Genomic DNA, 22969 nt, shown 5'->3' on the forward strand with positions numbered 1-22969 from the left:
AAGGACTTGCTGAGTAACAAGAGGAAGTTAGAGGAGAGTGCTTCAGTGATCTTAGATGCTTCTTGTTCGGTGGTTTTGCAAAAACATGCCGAACAAGAGGAAAAGACCCGAGAAGCTTCATTATTCCATGCAACATTGGCAATTTAGGTGAAGAAATGGCATTGGGGGACTCAGGGGCCAGTATCAATGTCATGCGATACACCTTCTTTCAGAAACTAGGCTTGGGTGAGCCTAGGCCCACTCGGATGACTTTACAATTGGCAGATCGAACGGTGAGACATCCAAAGGGTATTATCAAAGATGTGCTTATCAAGGTGGACAAGTACATATTTCCCATGAGATTTTTGTTATGCTAGACGTCGATGAGGATGCGGATGTACCCTTGATACTTGGGAGGCTCGTTTTCGCGGACTTCCAAGGCATTAATTGACATGGATGGCCACGCTCTGGCTCCTTTGCTGCTGGTGCTAGATCAGAAGGTGCTGGTGGGTCCAATGATGGTGATATAGGGAGCTCTAGGAGGTGCACGGTCACAGTACAAAAGGTACAACAGCATCTCTCTGAATGATATGCTATAAAACGTCAAAAATGCACCATGAACTCTATGAACTGTGGCTATTCTCGCCTCGTTGATCTCGCCTGCATTACTACCCCATGGCACTCTCGAGCCTCTCAAAGCGATCATGGGCTCGAGATGGTGAGAACATACGTATCGGGGGTGGGTTCTCCGTCACTCGGGAGTCGCCAGGGCTCCACTCGGTATCCTGGGCCGAGGCTCGGGGCGTGCTGAGAAGCCTCCATCATCACCCCTCATCCTCGGCTATCTCTAGAGTGGGTAGAACCAAGGCATATACCCCGTCCATACTCGGGTGGATCATACCCATCAATCTCATCGCCTCCGCACTGGGAGGCGGGAGTACTCGCCCTCCTCCGCTCACGAATCGCGTCCAAGAGGCTCATGCCCATGACTAGTCTCGTAATGTAGGGTCCCGAGAAGATCGGGACCAATCTAGCATAATGCCTGTGATGATGAATGTACTCTGCAAGGATGTGCCCCAGATGAATCAATTTTCACTGCACCATCAAATACAGATGTAAAAGCTCCTGCCGGCTCAGAACACCTGTGCTATCACCACGGCCATCACCGATCTACTCATAATGGTATGTAAATATCTCTAGGAAGGTCGGGAGAGGCACGTGGCGTTAGACACCCCCGGCTCGAACTAACCCTGACCACACAACACTCGGTAGGCTCTCTGAGGGGTCAAAGCTCTAGGATAATCAGTCGGTAGCTGAGAATACTCCTCAGTGTTCGTGAATGCCTCCTCGTATAGCCCAAGCAAGACTGAGAACTGCGTGATGCTCAGGTAGTGGTGATGTCTAAATGCACTGAACTCGATGGCGTCCAAGCTGTCAAATCTCTCATATGATCTATCAAACTCAAATGATGACAAAACCTCAAGTGTGAGCTCACTGGATGGCGGACTCTCTAGTTGTCAATAACTGGACTCCATCCCCTCATCGAAACAAGGTCCTCGACCTCTCCAACAAATTCATCCCCTTGCTGTAACTCTTAGAGTATGCTACTCGTCTGGATACCGAGTCCGTCTCGAACCAAGTCTCGACTGCATCTAACAAAACAAGCATGATGCTCAGGAATAGCGAAACTCATGCCCTCGGACTTGGAGGATGACCCCCGTGGCCGTTTCTCTGTTTCCTTCTTTGACCTAGGTGCCATATGCTAAAAATTTTCAAAGGAAATCAATCAAACAAGCTGGATAAATGATGGTGCAGAAATCCACACGGTCGTGGGGAATTTCCGCACTCCCATGTAGATCCACAGGGCTTGAAGAACCGTGATCGCCGCCTCAAAAACCCAACAAAACACTTCTAAAACTCTTCTAATTTCATTCTAAGCATGCTCATACACTCTAATTGCAAAAATGAAGCATTCTTAGTAAGTTCATCGATTAGAATCAAGAATTGGCAAAGAAAATCAAAGATAAAGGCTTACCGATGAGTTGAGATGAAGAGAATAGGAATAGGCCAGAAAACCAAGTAAAAATCCTCCAAAAATGGCAGTACGAGGTTGGAAAACAATGCTAGAGTATTCTGAAGACAGTGGAGAGGATGTAGATGAAGAAAAACAAGTCTTCTTTAAAAAGAACTCGCGCCCCTTAGAGTCTCTGAAAATGCTCGCACGGGCGTGTGGAAATTACCCACGCCCGTGCTCCCGACCCATAGGGGAAGCTGCATGCCCCTGTGCATTCTTGTCCAACCGAGAGAAAATCACAAAGTGTTTCACACGCCCTTGCGAAATTCCCGCATGGCCATGGACAATCACGAGCCCTAACTCACGGGTGGGGTATTCGCAGCCCCAGTGCGCTCTCGGGATGGAGAAGGGATCGTCTGCAGTGATCCGCACGGGCGTGCGAAAAATACCCACGCCTGTGAGTTGGTCACAAGATTGATCACAGGGGTGAGTCCACACCCCTGTGTGCTCTCGAGAAAAATTCCCAAGTTTCTGCAAAACAACGCACGCCCGTGCGGTAATTCTACACGGCTCGGCGATAATCGCAAGGTCGCTCACAGGGGCGAGTCCACACCCCTGTGCATTCTCTGGATGAGCTCATAATACAACCCCATGGGTGTGTGGAAATTCCACACGATAGTGCGTTTTCTCTAGATGACTTGAAAAACTCTGCAGAGTCTCGCAAAAAATATTCTCGAACATGTTTATACATTCGAACCCGCTCTTTTTATGCAACAATTACCAGTGAAAAACAATAGAAACAAGCTAAAATGAATAAATCTTCACCAAATCCACAAGAAAACACACGATGACACAGAAATCCACCAAAATGAAAACAGCACAAGTATCTAAACAGGAAGACACCAACACTTAACAAGTTATTCATGCAAAACTAAACTATCACTAGGAAAAACAGTAAACACTTGGGTTGCCTCCCAAGAAGCGCTTGTTTAACACCACTAAGCTTGACGTACCTCATCTTACTCATAGGGGTTCATAGATGAAAGTTGCTCTCTTACCCATGGCTTGAAAGCATGATGAGCAAAGTCTCTTGAGAGTAGAGGGTGAATTGTCGCACTTGGGACTCCTAGAAACAGTTCATCGTTCGGTTCGCGCACACCTCCAACAGTCTTGGAGTGTTTCCGATGGCATCTCCTTGCCCTCTTCATCTTCCGGAGCACCTTCTTCAAGATCCCCAGTGTAGACGGTACTTCTTCAGTGGAACCAAGCATCATTACATCTTCAATTTCCTCCTCGTGTTCGAATAAATCGTCATACGGGTCCGTATTAAACATTTCCAGCATGTATTCATCAACAATCTCATCAGTAGTGTCTAGAAAATACAAAGTATCTTCAAAATCAAGAGAATGCCGCATGGCTTCAGCAAGGCGGTATATGAGCTTCTCATCTCCGAATTTCAAAGTTAGCTCCCCGCCGTCCATGTCAATCAATGCTTTGGGAGTCCGCAAGAACAGTCTCCCAAGTATCAAGAGTACATCTGCATCCTCATTGATGTCTAGCACTACAAACTCAACTGGAAAAATGTACAAAGCCCTTGAGTCTGCCAATGCCATTTCTTCACCTAGATTACCAATATTACATAGAATGATGAAGGTTCCTGGGTCTTTCTTCTTGTTCGGCATGTTCTTTTTCCAACACCGCCGAGCAAGACACATCTAAAATCACTAAGCACTCTCCTCCAACTTCCTCTTGTTAGTCAACAAGTCTTTCAAGAATTTTCGCATACTTAGGCATTTGAGCTAATGCCTCAACAAAAAGGAATATTGATGTGGAGTTGCTTGAACAAACTCGAGAACTTCTTGTACTGTTCATCCCCTTGGTCATTCTTCAATCTAGAGGGATAAGGGATTTCTCGGCTTGAAAGGTGGGGTTGCCACCTCCTTCTCTTTGCTTGTTTCCTCTTCAACCTCTATAACCTCGGGTGCGTGTCTTTTGGCTTCTTACCCGGAAGCCTACCTTCAACCTCACGACCACTTCTCAAAGTTATCGCCTTCACATGCTCTCTAGGGTTGGTCTCGGTATTGCTCGGCAAGCTTCCATGTGGCCTTTTCGAGAGAGACTTCGCTATCTGCCCCACCTAATTTTCAAGGTTATGAAAAGAGGTGGTATGATTATGAAGTGTAGCCTCAACTGATTCAAACCTTATATTTGAAGATTGCATAAATCTAGTTGATAAGTGCTTGTGCGGTATGAATGCGAAGCATTCTTTCCTTATGTTAAGCATTACCTTTCTCGTATTTTTACACTAATATGTGTGTTTTTATGTTACTTTTATGTAGGTAGGGTTGTGAGGCCGATTATGAAGGAAAGAAGCCAATGTGGATCATAATGCACCGATTTTGGAGGAAATCTTGCTAAGGTTCAAACGCGAAGACATAGGTCGGGTGTGAGATGCTAGAGTGTGTGCCAACCTCCTCGTACTTGAGTTAGCACAACCATTTGGAGGGGCACAAGGGCAGTCATACTCAAGCAGTCCGATTTATACATATAGAACAAGATCTCCACCAACGTTTCCATCATTGAAGAAGCAAAGTGATCCATAACATGAACGTGTGCCCGTTTGCGTTACCTTTATAAAAGTATGGATTCGGGAAGTATTTCAGGCTGGATACTGTAGAAGAGCATTGTAGCAACACTGTAGCAAAAGCATCTGTAGGGAGCACCTGCTCGCAACCGCCGAGAAAACTACGAGCAGAGAATCCACACGGCCTTGGGAAATTCCACACGCCGTGTGAAAAATCCACAGGGGCATGTGGATCCCCGATTCCAGCCCTATTTAAAGCCGATTCATCCCCGATTTCTCCATCTTTTCCCCTATTTTTTCTCGATCTTTTCCCGAACTTGAGAGAGAGCTTCGGCTAGGGTTTTGAGAGGTATTGGCTAGGGTTTTGTAGAGGTTCTACGGCTCTGACATCGTCATCTCTTTGAAAGAAGGTTGGTAGGGGAGCTTCCGACGATGCGTATCCTATACCGAACAAGGGGATCTTTAGATGACGAGTAGAGAACTTTCCACAAGACCATCAACACAACTATCGAGGAGGTTTTATATGGGTTCATTGCTTTTACATTCTATTTCTTTGATTGTACTTAGCTCCATGGAGAGCTAAACCCCTAGTGGGTACTTGTGCATTTGTGAACCCTAGGATGTATTCATCTCTCTGAATCTCTTTATTATGCTTTCAATTAATTGATGTTTATTGTGAGTTCCAACCTTGAATGCTTGATTGTGTGAATACTCCCCTAGAGTGACACTAGGGTTCAGAGTTCTTATTGGTAACCTTGTGAGTGAGTGATACACCACGAGTGTTAGACAAAGCTAGGTTGGAGAGGGTTGAGAGGGTGTGTCGAGAGGTACAGGAGCGTCCTCTTTCAACTCTGATGTGCTAGATTCTACCTCCGTTCCTCGAGTTCTTTGCGGCCACAATACAGTGAATGGTCTAAGGGATGACCTTCCGCTAGGGCTTAGTTGCAGGTGCAACGGAGTGAAGCGCAGAAGTGATCTTAGTATCTAGGGCTTAATTGTGGTTAGGGACCTTCCACTTGGACCAAAGGGTTAGGTCTACAATTAGGAAGAGATTTATTACTTGGAATCCCTACAACTTATTGCATTTCTATGCGAGTGCGAGGTTGAGAGGTTATTCAATCTCTCCTCTGGGACATGTATAGAGTTAGGCATAGTTGACCTTAGATTTGGGACTATGTAATTTAGGATTTCCATAACTTACTTGCATTGATTAGGAAGCATAATAGAGGGTTCTTGCACTTGAAATGATTGTCCTAGATGGAGCAATATCCGTGTACCCCATCTTTATCGATTGTCTTACCTTCTCCTTTACTTGTGCTCTCTTACTTGTTGTTTTTACTTTTGAGAATTGAATCATTATCACACATATCACTCTTCATCTTTCACATAGCTAAGAAGCGAAGTAAGTGTTTTTATTCCCTACTCCCTGTGGATATGATACCCGCTCATCCGGGATTATTACTTCGACAAACCCGTGCACTTGCGGGATATACGCAAGGTGATCTTGTCAAGTTTTTGGCGCCGTTGCCGAGGAGTGGGCATTTAGAGATACTTTGCATTTTGTTTCCTAGGTATTTCACCATACATTCTATTTCATATCTTCTTATTCTATCATCGCTCGATTTGTTTTTTTCTTTCTTTTTTTGGGTGCAGCTCACGTTATGACTCGAGGGAACCCCTCAATATTGATTGAAGGAGATCCCGAGCTTGAACGCATACACTTAGAAGAAAAAGGGAAAGAGCCTCGCATAATAATAGTATAATCTAGCTGATTTGGAAATGAAAGAATCAAAAACATGGCGTAACGTAATGAGCAACAGTGGACATTATCCAATTATGCTGGACTCTTCAAAGATGGGGACACAATCGAGTATTATACGTCCCCCGATTACAGCTTTCGAACTCGAGCTGAAGCCGCAATCATCCACATGTTAAAGCAATCCACGACAGTTCAATGGTTTTGGCCGATGAGGATCCAAACAGTCATATAGAGAGTTTTCTTGAGGTGTGTGATATGCTGAAGATAAATGGGGTGACGGATGATGCCATTAACTTGTGAGCCTTCCTTTTTTCTTTAAAGCGGAGAGCGAAGCAGTGGCTACCCTCATTACCTATAGCATCAATTACCACATGGGAGGAGATGGTAGAAGCTTTTCTTGACCGTTATTTTCATCCCAGAAAATCCGCGAAGCTTAGGAATGAGATCTCATCCTTCGTTCAGTTGGAATTGAAGTCTCTATTTGAGACATGGGAAAGGTTCAAAGAGCTCCTGAGGAAGTGCCTGCAACACGGATTTCCAAAGTGGATGATTGTTCAGACCTTTTACAACGGTTTGAACCCGAGTACAAGGCAACTCTTAGATGCAGCAGCAGGAGGTACCTTAGGTAGCAAGACCCCCGATGAGGCCCGTCAGTTAATTGAAGAAATAGGGTTAAACAGCTACCAATGGAATGCTAAGGAGAAGAAAAAGGTGCCCGGACTCCATGAGATTGATGTAGTAACTACATTGGCGGCTCAAGTGGAAAATTTGAGTAAGAAGCTAGATCTTCTAACTTTGAATAGAGTAGCGGCCGTGACGAATTGCAACAGGTGTGGTGGAGGACATGCTCCCTCTGATTGTCCGATCTCTATTGGTGATGCATCTTCGGTTAAGAACGTCGATTTTGTAGGTAATGGTTTGAGACCTCAAGGAAACCCATATAGCAATACCCACAATCCGGGTTGGAAGAATCATCCAAATTTCTCATGGAGCAATCAAGGTCCACCAAAGGCCATGGGCCCACCGGGTTTCCAACCACAACAACAAGCCCCGCATGTGGAAAACCAAGTTTCAGGTTTAGAAACCCGAATAAATGATTTGGAGAAGGCCTTGACTAGATTTGTGCAATCTGTAAATATAAGATTTGAATCAGTTGAGGCCACACTTCGTAACCACACCGCTTCTTTACATAACCTTGAAAATAAGGTGGGGTAAATTGCGAAGTCTCTCTCTGAAAGGCGACATGGAAGCTTGCCGAGCAATACAGAGACCAACCCTAGAGAGCAGGTGAAGGCGATAACTTTGAGAAGTGGTCATGAGGTTGAAGGTAAGCTCCCGAGTGAGATGCCAAAATAACACGCACCCGAGGTTATAGAGGTAGAAGAGGAAACAAGCAAAGAGAAGGAGGTGGCACCCCCACCTTTCAAGCCAAGAATCCCTTATCCCTCTAGATTGAAAAATGACCAAGGGGATGAACAGTACAAGAAGTTCCTGAGTTTGTTCAAGCAACTCCACATCAATATTCCTTTTGTTGAGGCATTGGCCAAATGCCTAAGTATGCGAAGTTCTTGAAAGACTTGTTGACCAACAAGAGGAAGTTGGGGGATAGTGCTTCTATGATTCTAGATGCTTCATATTCGGCGGTGTTACAAAGGAACATGCCGAGCAAGAAGAAAAACAAGGAAAGCTTCATCATTCCATGTAGCATTGCCAATATGGGTGAAGAAATGCCATTGGCGGACTCAGGGGCCAGCATCAACGTCATGCCATACACCTTCTTTCGAAAGTTAGGCTTGGGTGAGCCTAGGCCCACTCGGATGACTTTGCAATTGGCGGACCGAACGGTGAGACATCCGAGGTGTATCATCGAAGATATACTTGTCAAGGTGGACAATTATATATTTCCTGTAGACTTTGTGGTGCCAGACGTCGATGAGGATGCGGATGTACCTTTCATACTTGGGAGGTCGTTCTTGTGGACTTCCAAGGCATTGATTGACATGGACGGTGGAGAGCTAATGATAACTGCTTGAGTAGACATATTTTTATATATGTTTTACATGCATTGAGCATCATTTTTACCATGGTTTATGTCTCATATTGTGTATTTGGTGTTCTTTTATGCATATAGGTTGTGAATGCCTTGAAGAGTAAAAAGGAAGCAAAGATAGGCTATGAAGACACAATGTTCGGAGTTCTTGTTCAATTCAAAGACCAAGACACGAGAGGAGTTCATAAACATGGAGATGTGTGCCAACTTCCAAGAAGATTCAAGTCAATTCACTAGTTGGAAGGGCACAAAGGCAGCCACATCTTCATGTTCCTTCTCTTTGTGAAATATTGCAAGACCTCTCAAAGATATGTCGATGAAGAAAAGTTTTATAGCCTACCACATGGACGTGTGCCCGGACATGTGGCCTCAAGAGAAGAGTGTTTGGACCGCGTTTTTGAAAAGAACTGTAGCAATTTTACTGTAGCAATTTCACTGTGAAAAGTACTGTAGAAATTCTTGCAGCCACGTGGCCGCGTGGGAAATCCACACGGGCACGTAAGGGCATGTGGCAGGCGCGGTTTTGGGCTTTAAATAGCCGTTTTGCCCTATTCTTTCTCATCTTTTGTGCGGCTCTTGAGGGGTGAGAACGGCTAGGGTTTGGAGAATAGGTCTTTGTGGCTTTGGAGGCGCTTCGTCACCAACTCTGATCAATTCCTCCTCCGTCATAGCATCAAGGAAGCCACCGGTGAACCTAGCTTCGGAGTGGGTCCTTCAAGATGTCGAAGCTCTCCATCAAGGCCATCAGTTCATATATAAGGGGGTTTATTTCTATGGTCTTAATGTACTTTGATTCATTGATGGTGTGTTTTGTATGTTGCTCCATGGAGAGCTAAAACCCTAGAGGGTATTTGGGCATGTGAACCTTAGGATTTTCATCTTTTGTGGATTTGCTTAGTGTTTCTATTTAATCCGAGTTTGATTAAGTTTTAATCTTGATTGTCTAATGCTTGCTTGCCTTATTGATCTTTTGGTTATTTGGTTTGCATGATTTGTTACCTTCGTGAGAGAGAGGTGTCCATTAGGGTTAGAATCTCAAGATTGAAGAGGGTTGAGAGGGTAAGTCATGAGATAGTGAGCATTCCCTTTCCCCTCTAATTGGTGTATTCTATCTCTGTTCCGTAAGCTCTATGCAACCATATTTGGTGTGAGGTATGAGATTGAGAGATTTCTCTACCGGGACCTTGTAGGGGGTTAGGATCCTTCACACGGAATTAGGGTTGGATCAAACTTTAGGAATCGGATACACCTCTTGGAATCCCTAGAGTGCTTTGTGGTCATATGTGGTGTGAGGTGTTGACATTGAGCGATTTCTCCACCGGGACCTCGTAGGGCACTAGTATCGGTGATTGGGAGGCCAGATCCGATTATATTTGGATTTCCACGACTTAACTTACTCTTCATAGAAACACTTTGCTTATTCGGTACCTAATACCTGAATCTTAGGGGGAGCATTGCCCGAATACCCCACTTTTACTGATTGAGATCTCCCTCAATTTCACCCTTGCATATTCATCTCTAGTATTCATTTCTTCGCACATTAGATCACCACAACTTTCCATTTATCATCAGGCTAGAAAGCAGAGAAGAAGTTAGTACTAGTTGCCCTGTTCCCTGTGGATTCAACTACCCACTCACCCGGGTAATTATTACTTCGACACCCATGCACTTGCGGTTTACACGCATATTCGGACGCGTGTCAGCTAACTTTGAAAGTTGGAGATGACACGCTCACATACCGCCTCACTGACGCCATGCGGTATTCTCTTGATTTTGATGACACTTTATATTTTCTAGACACTACTAATGAGATTGTTGATGAATACATGCAGGAAATATTCAATCTGGACCCGTACGAGGGTTTGTTCGACCAAGAGGAGGATTATGAAGATGTAATGATGCTTGGTTTGACGGAAGAAGTACCATCTACCCCGGGGATCTTGAAGAAGGTGCTTCGGAAAATGAAGAGGCCTAGGAGACGCCACCGGAAATGCTCCAAGGTTGTTGGAGACGTCCGTGAACCGAAGAAGTTGTATGAACCATTTCTAGGTGGCCCCAAGCCCGATAATACACCCTCTACCTTCAAGAGATTGTTCTCATCATGCTTCCAAGTCATGGGTAAGAGTGCAACATTCATCTATCAGCCCCCGTGAGGTAAGACAAGGTACGTCAAGCTTAGTGACGTTAAACAAGTGCTTCTTGGGAGGTAGCCCATGTGTTTCTTGTATTTTTTAGTCGAATAATGTAGTATTTTACATGAATAAATTGTTAAGCGTTGGTGTCTTGATTTTTAGATGCTTATGCTGTGAGTATTCATCGTGTGTTTTCATTTGGATCGTTTGAGCTTTATTTCATGTTTTTCACTAGTAAAACTTGCATAATAGGGCAGGCTCTGAGTGTGTAAACATGTTCAGAAATTTCCTGCAGAGCCTGCAGGTTTTTCTAAGGCATGCAGGGAAACACACGGGCGTGTGCTATTTTCGCACGCCCGTGGACTTACACTGCAACCTCATGGATCGGGCGCATGGACGTGCGGCTGCCCCTGTGGATCGGGCCCACGGGCGTGGGTATTTTCCGCACGCCCGTGCGAGAGCGTTCAGAATTAGTGGATGTTTTTCCCGAGAGCGGACAGGGGCATGCAACTGCCCCTGTAGGGTTCTTTTATGGAGGCGAGCACGGGCGTGGGTAATTTCCGCACGCCCGGGCGGATGCACTGAATGCCAAGAGGCACGATATCTTTTTAATGGATAGTCGTTCGTCTTCTTCTTCACATCCTCCATTCATCTAAGAGAACTCTCACGTCATTTCCTGACCCCTTATCGCCGATTTGGTAGGATTTTTATGATGTTTTCCGGCCGAATCTAAATTCTCTCATCTCAACTCGGCAGTAAGACCTATTCTTGATTTTCTTCATGAATTCATGATTTTCTTCGATGAATCTAGTTAATAATGCTTGATAAGTGCTTGTGTGATATGAATGTGAAGCATTCTTTCCTTATGTTGAGCATTACTTTTCTTGGGTTTTTACATTAATATGTGTGTTTTTATGTTACTTTTATGCAGGTAGGGTTGTGAAACCAATTATGAAGTAAAGAAGCCGATGTGGATCACAATGCACCGATTTTGGAGGAAATCTTGCTTAGGTTCAAACGCGAAGATATAAGTCGGGTGCGAGATGCTAGAGTGTGTGCCAACCTCCCCGTATTTGTGTTTGCACAACCATTTGGAGGGGCACAAGGGCAGTCACACTCAAGCATTCCGACTTATGCCCATAGAACAAGATCTCCATCAACGTATCCGTCATTGAAGAAGCAAGACGATCCACGGCATAAACCTGTGCCCGTTTATGTTACCTCGATGAAAAGTGGATTGGGGAGTAGCAAACATTGTAGTAGTTACTGTTCACAGCCGGCCGAAAATTGCAGTTCCAGAGAATCCACACGGGCGTGTGGAAATTACCCATGCCCGTGTGGAAATTCTGCACGGGCGCGTGTACCGTCCACGCCCGTGGAGTTGCCCGATTCCAACCCTATTTAAAGCTGATTCAGCCATGATTTTGGTATTCTTTTCTCCATCTTTTCCCCAACTTGAGAGAGGGATTTGGCTAGGGTTTTGAGGGGTATTGGCTAGGTTTTTGGAGAGGGTCTACGGCTCTGACATCACGCGTCATTTGGAAGAAGGTTATTGGTAGAGCTTTCGTCAGCATCGATCCGGCGAGGTGTATCCTAGGACGGACAAAGGATCCCTTGCGACGAGTAGAGGACTCTCCACAAGACCATCGACACGACCATCGAGGGAGTTTCTTTATGGATTCATTGCTTTTACATTCAATTTCTTTGATTGTACTTAGCTCCATGGAGGGCTAAACCCCTAGTGGGTACTTGGGTGATTGTGAACCCTAGGATGTATTCGTTTCATTGAACTTCTTTATTATGCTTTCAATAAATTGATGTTTATTGTGAGTTCCAACCTTGAATGCTTGATTGTATGAACATTTCCCCTAGAGTGACACTAGGGTTGAGAGTTCTTGTTGCTAACCTTGTGAGTGAGTGACACACAACGAGCGTTAGACAAAGCTAGGTTGGAGAGGGTTGATAGGATGAGTTGAGAGGTACAGGAGCGTCCCATTTCCCCTCCGACGTTATAGATTCGGATTAAACATTTCCTGCATGGATCCGGATTAAACATTTCCTACATGTATTTATCAACAATCTCATCAGTAATGTCTAGAAAATACAAAGTATCATCGAAATCAAGAGAATGTCGCATGGCTTCAGCAAGGCCGTATGTGAGCTTGTCATCTCCAACTCTCAAAGCTAGCACTCTGCCGTCCATGTCAATAAATGCCTTAGAAGTCCGCAAAAATGACCTTCCAAGTATTAAGGGTACATCTGCATCCTCATCAATGTCTGGCACCATGAAGTTTACAGGAAATATATACTTGTCCACCTTGACAAGCACATCATCAATAATACCCCTCGGATGTCTCATAGTTCGATCCGCCAATAGCAAAGTCATCCGAGTTGGCCTAGGCTCACCCAAGCCTAGTGATAAGTGCTTGAGTAGACATATTTTTATATATGTTTTACATGCATTGAGCATCATTTTTACCATGGTTTATGTCTCATATTGTGTATTTGGTGTTCTTTTATGCATATAGGTTGTGAATGCCTTGAAGAGTAAAAAGGAAGCAAAGATAGGCTATGAAGACACAATGTTCGGAGTTCTTGTTCAATTCAAAGACCAAGACACGAGAGGAGTTCATAAACATGGAGATGTGTGCCAACTTCCAAGAAGATTCAAGTCAATTCACTAGTTGGAAGGGCACAAAGGCAGCCACATCTTCATGTTCCTTCTCTTTGTGAAATATTGCAAGACCTCTCAAAGATATGTCGATGAAGAAAAGTTTTATAGCCTACCACATGGACGTGTGCCCTTACATGTGGCCTTAAGAGAAGAGTGTTCTGATCACGTTTTGGAAAAAGTAATGCAGCAATTTTACTGTAGCAGCCCTGTAGCAAAATTACTGTTCATGCGGCATCGTGGAAATTCCACGCGTGCGCGTGAGGGCATGTGACTGACGCGATCTAAAGCCTATAAATAGCCGTTTTGCCCTATTCTTTCTCATCTTTTGTGCGGCTCTTAAGGGGTGAGACGGCTAGGGTTTGGAGAGGAGGTCTTTTGCGGCTTTGGAGGCGCTCGTCACCAACTTTGATCGATTCCTCCTCCGTCATAGCATCAAGGAAGCCACCGGTGAACCTAGCTTCGAGTGGGTCTTTCAAGACGTCGAAGCTCTCCATCAAGGCCATCGGTTCATATATAAGGGGTTTATTTCTATGGTTTTAATGTACTTTCATTCATTGATGGTGTGTTTTTGTATGTTGCTCCATGGAGAGCTAAAACTCTAGAGGATATTTTGGCTTGTGAACCCTAGGATTCTCATCTTTTGTGGATTTGCTTAGTGTTTCTATTTAATCCGAGTTTGATTAAGTTTTTAATCTTGTATTCTCATTGCTTGCTTGTTTAATTAATCCTTGTGGTTGATTGGATTTGCATGATTTGTTACTTTGATGTGAGAGAGGTCCCCATTAGAGTTAGAACTTCAAGGTTAAAGAGGGTTGAGAGGGTGAGTCATGAGATAGTGGAGTGCCCCCTCTCCCTTCCGATTGAGTGTATTCTATCTCCGTTCCTTAAGCTCTATGCAACCATATTTGGTGTGAGGCGTGAGATTGAGAGATTTCTCCGCCGGGACCTTGTAGGGGGTTAGGATCCTTCACCGGGAATTAGGGTTGGATCAATCTTTAGGAATCGGATACAACTCTTGGAATCCCTTGAGTGCTTTGCAATTATATGTAGTGTGAGGTGTTGAGATTGAGCGATTTCTCCACCGGGATCTCGTAGGGGACTAGTATCGGTGATCGGGAGGCCGGATCCAATTATATTTGGATTTCCACGACTTAACTTACTCATCATAGAAACACTTTTGCTTATTCGGTACCTAATACACGAATCCTAGGGGGAGCATTGCTCGAATACCCCACTTTTCATCGATTGAGATCTCCATCCATTTTACCCTTGCATATTTGTCTCGGTATTCATTTCTTCGCACATTAGATCACCACACCTTTCCATTTATCATTAGGTTAGAAAGCGAGAGAAGAAGTTAGTACTAGTAGCCTCTGCTCACTCGTGGATTCGACTACCCACTCACCGGGGTAATTATTACTTCGACACCCGTGCACTTGCGGTTTACACGCATATTCGGACGCGTGTCACCTAGCTTTTGAAAGAAGGTGTATGGAATGACATTGATACTGGCCCCTTCGTCCGCTAATTTCATTTATTCACCTAGATTGCCACTATTACACGAAATGATGAAGCTTCCCAGGTCTTTCTTCTTGTTCGGCATGTTTTTTTGCAAAACTGCAGAGCAAGATGCATCTAAAATCAATGAAGCACTCTCCTCTAACTTCCTGTTGTTAGTCAACAAGTCTTTCAAGAATTTTGCATACTTAGGCATTTGGGCCAACGCCTCAACAAAAGGAATATTAATGTGGAGTTGTTTGAACAAACTCAGGAACTTCTTGTACTTTTCATCCCCTTGGTCATTCTTCTATTTAAAGGGATAAGGGATTCTTGGCTTCAAAGGTGGCGTTGCCACCTCATTCTCTTGCTTGCTCCCTTGTCAACCTTTATAACCTCGGAGTGCGTGTTCATTTGGCTTCTCACTCGGAAACTTACCCTCAATCTCACGACCACTTCTCAAAGTGATCGCCTTCACATGCTCTCTAGGGTTGGTCTCGGTATTACTCGGTAAGCTTCCATGTGGCCTTCTCGATAGAGACTTCACTAATCGCCCTCACTTGAATTTCAAGATTATGCAAAGAGGCGGTATGGTTTTTGAAGTGTAGCCTCAACTCGATTGAAATCTTGTCTCCCGACGATTGCACAAACCTAGTTAAGGCCTTCTCCAAATCATTCATTCAGGTCTCCAAACTTGAAACTCTCTTTTTCCATGTTTGGGGCTTGCATTTGATTGATGGAAACCCGGTGGCCCTATAGCCTTTTGTGGACCTTGGTTGCTCCACGAGAAATTGGGATGACTCTTCCAACCCAAATTGTAGGTATTGTTGTATGAATTTTCTTGATTCCTCATGCCATTACCCACAAAATCGACGTTTTCAACTGAAGATGCATCACCTATAGATATCGGGCAATCAGAGGGAGCATGTCCTCCATGATACCCGGTGCAAGTAATCATGGCCACTACTCTATTCAAAATTAGAAGATCTAAATTCTTACTCAATGATTCCACTTGAGACGCTAACAAAATCACTACATCTATCTCATGGAGACCGGCCACCTTTTTCTTCTCCCTGCATTCTATTAATAGCTGTTTAACACCATTTCTTTAATTAATTGACGGGCATCACCTGGGGTCTTGCTACCTAAGGTACCTCCTGCTGCCGCATCCAAGAGTTTCCTTGTACTCTGATTCGCACCGCTATAAAAGGTCCGAACAATCATCCACTCCGGGAATCCGTGTTGCGGGCACTTTCTCAGGAGCTCCTTGAACCTTTCCCATGTCTCGAATAGAGACTCCAATTCTAACTGTACAAAGGATGAGATCTCATTCCTAAGCTTTACAGATTTTCCAGGAGGGAAATAACGGCCAAGAAAAGCTTCTACCATCTCCTCCCATGTGGTAATTGATGCTCTAGGTAATGAGTGTAGCCACTGCTTCGCTCTCCCTTTCAAGGAAAATGGGAAGGCTCTCAACTTGATGGCATCATCCGTTACCCCAATTATCTTCAACATATCACACACCTCGAGAAAGTTCTCTATATGACTGTTTGGATCCTCATCGCCAAACCATTGAAATGTGCGGATTGCTGCAATATGTGGATGAATGTTGGCTTGACCTCGAAGTTCGAGTCATGAATTGGGGGACGACAATGCTCGATTGTGTCCCCAATCTCGAAGGTCCGCATAATCAGATAATGTCCGTTGTTGCTCATTCTATTCTACCATGTTTTCAGATTATTCTACTTCCAAATCAGCTTGATTAGACTGTTCTTGCACTGGTTCTTTCCCTTTTCTTCTAAGTGTATGTTCGAGCTTGGGATCTCCTTCAATTAATATTGAGGTGTTCCATCGGGTCATAACCTGGAGCTGCACCAAAAGAAAGAAAACAAAATCAGAACAATGATAGAAAAGAAGATATGAAATGGAATGAATGAATAAATAGCTAAGAAAATAAAGTGCAAAGTATCTCTAAACGCCTACCTTTAACGGCGCCAAAAATTTGACACGTCCAATATGCATGTAAACCGCGAGTGCACGGGTGTCAAATAATAATCCATATGAGTGGGCATCGTATCCACGAGTAAGTTGTTTCTTAACTCAATGCAAAGATGAATAGTGATATGTGTACAAAATATGAAATAACAAAAATAAAAAGCAACAAGATAGAGAGCACAAGTAAAAAGGGAGATGGTAAAGCGATCGAAAAGATGAGGTACTGATATTGATCAACCTAGGACAATCTTTTCAAGTGTAGGAACCCTCTATTATACTTCCTAATTGATGCAACTATGATTCATGAAAATCCTTAATTACATGATCCCAAATCTAAGGTTAACATGCCTAACTCTATATACATGTCCGGAGGAGAGTTAAATAACCTCTCAACCCTCGCATCTCGAATAGAATTGCAATAAGCTCTGAGGATTCCAGTGATAAATCCTATTCCTATTTGTAGACCTAACCCTTTGGTCCAGGTTGAAGATCCCTAGCCACAATTAAGCCCTAGGTACTAAAATCACCTCAACGCTTTACTCCATTGCACTCGTAACTCAAGCCCCCGGGTGGAAGTGTCTTCCCTTAGCCCATTCACTCTACTATGGCAGCAAAAAACTCTTGGAATGTGGAGGTAGCATAGATCACACAGGACGGGAAAGGGACGCTCCACTACCTCTCGACTCACCCTCCTCAACTCTCTCCAATCTATCTTTTGTCTAACTCTTATGGTGTGTCACTCACTCACAAGGGTTACCAACAAGAACTCTCAACCCTAGTGTCACTCTGAGGAGTATTCACTACAATCAAACATACAAGATTGGAACTCACAATAAACATCAATTTATTGAAAGCACTAATAAAAGAGATTCAATGAAACGAATACATCCTAGGGTTCACAAATACCCAGAGTACCCACTAGGGGTTTAGCTCTCCGTAGAGCTAGATACAATCAATGAAATTGAATGTAAAAACAAAGCATCCATAGAAAACCCCGCATGTTAGTCGTGGAGATGGTCTTGTGGAGAGTCCTCTACTCATTGCTGTGGTCCTTTTTATTAAGCCTGAGGATACACTTTCCGATCGATGCCGGCGAAAGCTCTCCCGACTCAACCTTCTTCCAAACAAAGACGCGATGTCGAGCCGTGAGAACCTCTCCAAAGCCCTAGCCAACATCACTCAAAACCCTAGCTACCAATCTCTCTCAAGTTGGGGATAAGATGGAGGAAAAATGCTTGAAATCAGCTTTTCAAGATCGGAATCGAATCCCACAAGCCCGTGTGGATTCTCTGTTTTCCTATTTTCTACCGCTAGCTGTGAACATTGATGCTATAGATGACTTTGCTACATTTTTACTACATGTATCGAGCCCAGAAATACTCCCAATCCATGCTTTTCATCGAGGTAATACAAAGCGGGCACATATTTACGTCGTGGATCGCTTTGCTTTTTCAATAAAGGACATGTTGATGGAGATCTTGTTCTATATGCACAAGTTGGAATGCTTGAATGTGACTGCCCTTGTGTCCCTCGAAATAGTTGTGCTAACTCGAATACGAGGAGGTTAGCACATATTCCTGCATCTCGAACCCGACCTATGTCTTCTCATTTGAACCTTAGCAAGATTTCCTCCAAATTAGTGCATTACGACCCACATTGGCTTTTTCTCTCATAATCGGTCTCACAACCCTACCTGCATAAAAGTAACACAAATACACACATATTAGCGTTAAAACCCCGAGAAAAGTAATGCTCAACACAAGGAAAGAACACTTTGTATTCTTATCACACAAGCACTTATCAATTTATATACATCATGAGTGAAGGTATGCTGTATGCATTGGGGACAATGTACAACTTAAGTGTGGGAGAGGGGGAGTTTCATAGTGCACATCTCTTTTATATTAGTCTTGATGGTTATACATGATTGTATTCTTGGGTTTAGGATGAGAATTTTTAACATTGAATGTCTTCAAGCTCTAGTTTTTGCTTGAATTTGTAGGAATTTTTGCCCGATTGACACTTGTTGCACTACTCACTCTTTAAACTCTTTTGGAAACTCATTTTCGATGTTAAAGGGTCTAATTATTGTTATTTCTTTTGTTATTTGTGGGGAAAAATGGAAAAATGAAAAGAAAAAACAAAATAGTTTTGTTGTTCAGTTGTGCTTGTTGGGTGGAAAGAGCTACCACCTATGATGTATGATGTTACTATCCTAAGTCGGATACTAGTTATGCCCTAATGAGAGAAAAGAGCTATCCCATGGGATGTGGAAAGCTACCATCCCGGTAGAAAGAGCTACCACCTCGAAAAGTGTGAAAAGCCACCTTAGCGGCCGCTTTGGAAATGACTACCTTAGAGGATGTGTGAAGCTACTACCCTTTTTGAATTTTTGTTACCTTTTGTAGATAAATAAGTCCCTTTTATGTAGAACTTTGAGGAGCATACTTTGGGTTAACTTGAGTGAGTTCACACACTTACATGATTTCGGGTTTGTTGTCCTTTTTAATTCAAGTTTTTAGCTAGAGCATTGATTTTTCGTATTTAGTGTTGAAATCTCTCTTACTTGTAGAATGCTCTCTTTGCATTCTTTAGTGAACCTGAGACCAAGCACTTCCAATATTTCCTTAATCTATGCATACAATGTTGTAATTTTTGCTTGAGGACAAGCAAAAGCTTAAGTGTGGGGGAGATTGATAAGTGCTTGTGTGATAAGAATACGAAGTGTTGTTTCCTTATGATGAACATTACTTTTATCGGGTTTTAATGCTAATATGTGTGTATTTATGTTACTTTCATGCATATAGGGTTGTGAAGCCGAATCTTATAGAAAAAAGCAAATGTAGATCGTGAGTGCACCATTTAGAGGAAATCTTGAGAAGGTTCAAACGCGAAGATATAAGTCGGGTTCAAGATGCTAGAATGTGTGCCAACCTCCTTGTATTCAAGATAGCACAATGATTTGGAGGGGCATAGAGGTAGTCACATTCTAAGTATTCTGGCTTGTGCATATGTAACAAGACCTCCACCAACGCGGCTGTTCATTGAAGAAGCAAAGCGATCTACGAAGTAAATGGTGCCCGTTTATGTTGCCTCGATGAAAGCATGGTTTCGAGAGTGTTTCAGAGCAGTACTATAGTAGGATATTGTAGCAATACTGTAACAAAATAATGTAACAAAATACTGTAGTAGGTACTGTTCACGGCAGGCCGAAGAAGGAATTATCTAGAGAAGCCACACGGGCGTGTGGAAAGTCCACACGGGCGTGTGGAAAGTCCACACGCCCGTGCGTTAATTCCACATGGGCCGTGCGAAATATTGACATGGGCGTGTGGATTCCCCGAATCCAAATTTCTATAAACGCCGATTTCAGCCCCGATTTCGGGATTCTTTTCTCCATCTTTTTCCCCAACTTGAGAGAGGGTTGTGGCTAGGGTTTTCAGAGGTATTGGCTAGGGATTGGGAGAGGTTCTATGGCTCTAACATCACGCTCCATTTGGAAGAAGGTTAGTGGGAGAGCTTTCGTCGGCACCGATCTGGTGAGGTGTATCCTAGGGCCTCGATAAAGGGACCCTTGGGACGAGTAGAGGACTCTCCACAAGACCATCATCATGACCATCGAGGGGTTTTCTATGGATTCTTTGTTTTTACATTCGATTTCTCATTGATTGTAATTAGCTCCATGGAGAGCTAAACCCCCTAGTGGGTACTTGAATTGTGAACCCTAGGGATGTAATTGTTTCTTTTGAACCTTTTTATTATGCTTACATTAATTGATGTTTCTACTAAGTTCCAATCTTGAATGCATTGATTGTATGAATACTCCCCTTAGAGTGACACTAGAGTTGAGAGTTCTTGTTGGTAACCATTGTGAGTGGTGACACACCACGAGAGTTAGACAAAAGCTAGGTTGGAGACGGTTGAGAGGGTGAGTCGAGAGGTAGCGGGCGTCCCCTTTTCCCTCCTGGTGTGATTTATTCTACCACCAATTTCTTGAATTCTTCTACGGTCCTAGTAGAGTAAATGGGCTAAGGGATGACCTTCGCTGAGGCTTAGTTGAGAGTGCAATGGAGTGAAGCGTTGAAGTGATTTTAGCATCTATGAGCTTAGTGTGACTAGGTACTTTATACCGCACCAAAGGGTTAAGTCTAAATATAGGGAAGAGGATTTATCACTTGGAATCCCTAAAACTCATTGCAATTCTATACGAGTACGAGGTTGAGAGATTATTCAATTTCTCCTCCGGGATATACGAGTGCGAGGTTGAGGATTTATCACTTGGAATCCCTAGAACTCATTGCACTTGGAGTCGAGAGGTAGCGGAGCATCCTCTTTCCTCTCCGTGTGTATAGGGTTAGGCATGGTTGACCTTAGATTTGGGACCATATATTAAAGGATCTCCATGACTCATTAATGCATTAGTTAGGAAGCATATTAGAGGGTTTTTGCACTTAAAATGATTGTCCTAAGCGGATCAATATCCGAGTACCCCATTTATATCGATTGCCTTATCTCCCTTTACTTTCTCTCTCTCTCTTGTCTCTCTTACTTTTGTTTGCATTACATCTTGTCACACAAATCAGTATTCATACTTCTCTAGTTAAGAAACAATTTAAGTATTTTTGACTCCCTACTCCCTGTGGATACGATACCAACTCACCTGGGATTTTATTATTTCGATAAACCAGTGCACTTGCGGGATACAGGCAAGGGCGTTGTCAATAGGTCATCAAGTAATGCCTGATGGATGAACACGAGGATCGTATTTCCCAGGAATGGCGAGAGACTCCTATTACTTCTCTTTCACTTAATCAATAGCCTAAAAGTTTACGCTCTTGCTTTAGTTCTACGTGTACAACACTATTAAACAATACAATTGGAGATAATGTTATGTGCACATAGAAAAAGTTAGGAGTATGTACCAAAGTTATCTTGATTATTAATTATCGTAGCCATTAAGTGTCAATCATGTTCTAGGTTCAAACTAGGGGAATTCAAAGGCCTACTAGCCCTAATAAGCCATGGAGACTAGGTCTAAATCACTAGGAACTCAAGATAAAATTTATTACACCTCAACCTCCTATGTTTGCCTTAAGTATAAGAATCCCACGAGAAGAGATCAATCGGACCCTCAGCCCTAAGGGGCAATCAATCCCTAATCCGAAACCCTAGCTATGCCTAACCTCTAAGAACATGCATAGATCTATCATGGCATGGGTATCATCAATATGGGGGGCATATGCTCCTCATCCACATCAACATGTAATAATCAAATAAGAACATGCAATGATTATGGAAACTAGAACAATTTATATTAATTAATATAAATTCATATATAATAACCGAGGGACTTAGATATACATTCCGCTTGAATTTGATTCTTATGGATTATCACAAGTAAAAGCATCAAAGCACAAAAACCATAAGACCAAATAAGAATAAATAAGCGTTTAATGTATTCCTAGACCAACTTCCTAACATACCAATTTGTGTGCGTGTACCGCAAGTGCACGGGCGTCGAAGTAATAAAATACCTAGTGAGTAGGGTAGTTGATAAGTGCTTAAGTAGACATATTTCTCTACATGTTTTACATGCTTTGAGCATCATATTTACCATAGATTATGTCTCATACAGTGTATTTGGTGTTCTTTTGTGCAATTAGGTTATGAATGCCTTGAAGGAAAGCAAAAGATAGGTTATAAAGACACATTTTGGGAGTTTTTGTGTAACCTAAGGATCAAGACACAAGAGGAGCTCATGTACATGGAGGTGTGTGCCAACTTTCAAGAGAATTCAAGCTAATTTGTGAGTTGGAAGGGCACAAAGGCAATCACACAACCATGTCCCTACTTGTGTGAAGACCTGCAAGAGCTTCCAAAATGATGATTCGACGAGGAAAAGTCTTATAACCTACCACATTGACGTGTGCTTGACCATGTGGCCTCAAGAGAATAGTGTTTTACCTGTGTTTTATAAAGAATACTGTAGCTAAGTACTACAACCAAAAACTGGTGCATTTTACTGTAGTAATGCTATAAAAAACACTGTTCATTTTATCGAGTGAAAATTCCACACGGTCGCGTGGGAATTTCTGCAGCTCACGTGAGAGCATGGAGGCACATGACAAACACGGTTTAGGCTTATAAATAGCCATTTTGCCCTATTCTTTGGACATATTTTGTATGGCTCTTGACGTGTGAGACGGCTAGGGTTTAGAGAGGTCTTTGCGGCTTAAGAGGCACTTCTTCACCAACTTTGATCGATTCCTTCTCCGTCATAGCATC

The 22969-nt window shown here is 43.2% G+C and overlaps 2 non-coding genes across 2 annotated transcripts; one reads left to right on the forward strand and one right to left on the reverse strand.

Moving 5' to 3' along the window:
- Positions 1-6765: 6765 nt before the first annotated feature.
- On the reverse strand, positions 6766-6872 carry LOC120262600. Its single transcript, XR_005536865.1, has one exon. It is a non-coding gene; the product is annotated as a small nucleolar RNA R71 (small nucleolar RNA).
- A 9051-nt stretch (positions 6873-15923) lies between these two features.
- On the forward strand, positions 15924-16030 carry LOC120262722. The gene has a single exon (XR_005536976.1). It is a non-coding gene; the product is annotated as a small nucleolar RNA R71 (small nucleolar RNA).
- The last annotated feature ends 6939 nt before the right edge of the window (positions 16031-22969 follow it).

Source organism: Dioscorea cayenensis, chromosome 5, assembly GCF_009730915.1.
Source record: "Dioscorea cayenensis subsp. rotundata cultivar TDr96_F1 chromosome 5, TDr96_F1_v2_PseudoChromosome.rev07_lg8_w22 25.fasta, whole genome shotgun sequence".
NCBI classification, from domain to species: Eukaryota; Viridiplantae; Streptophyta; class Magnoliopsida; order Dioscoreales; family Dioscoreaceae; genus Dioscorea; species Dioscorea cayenensis.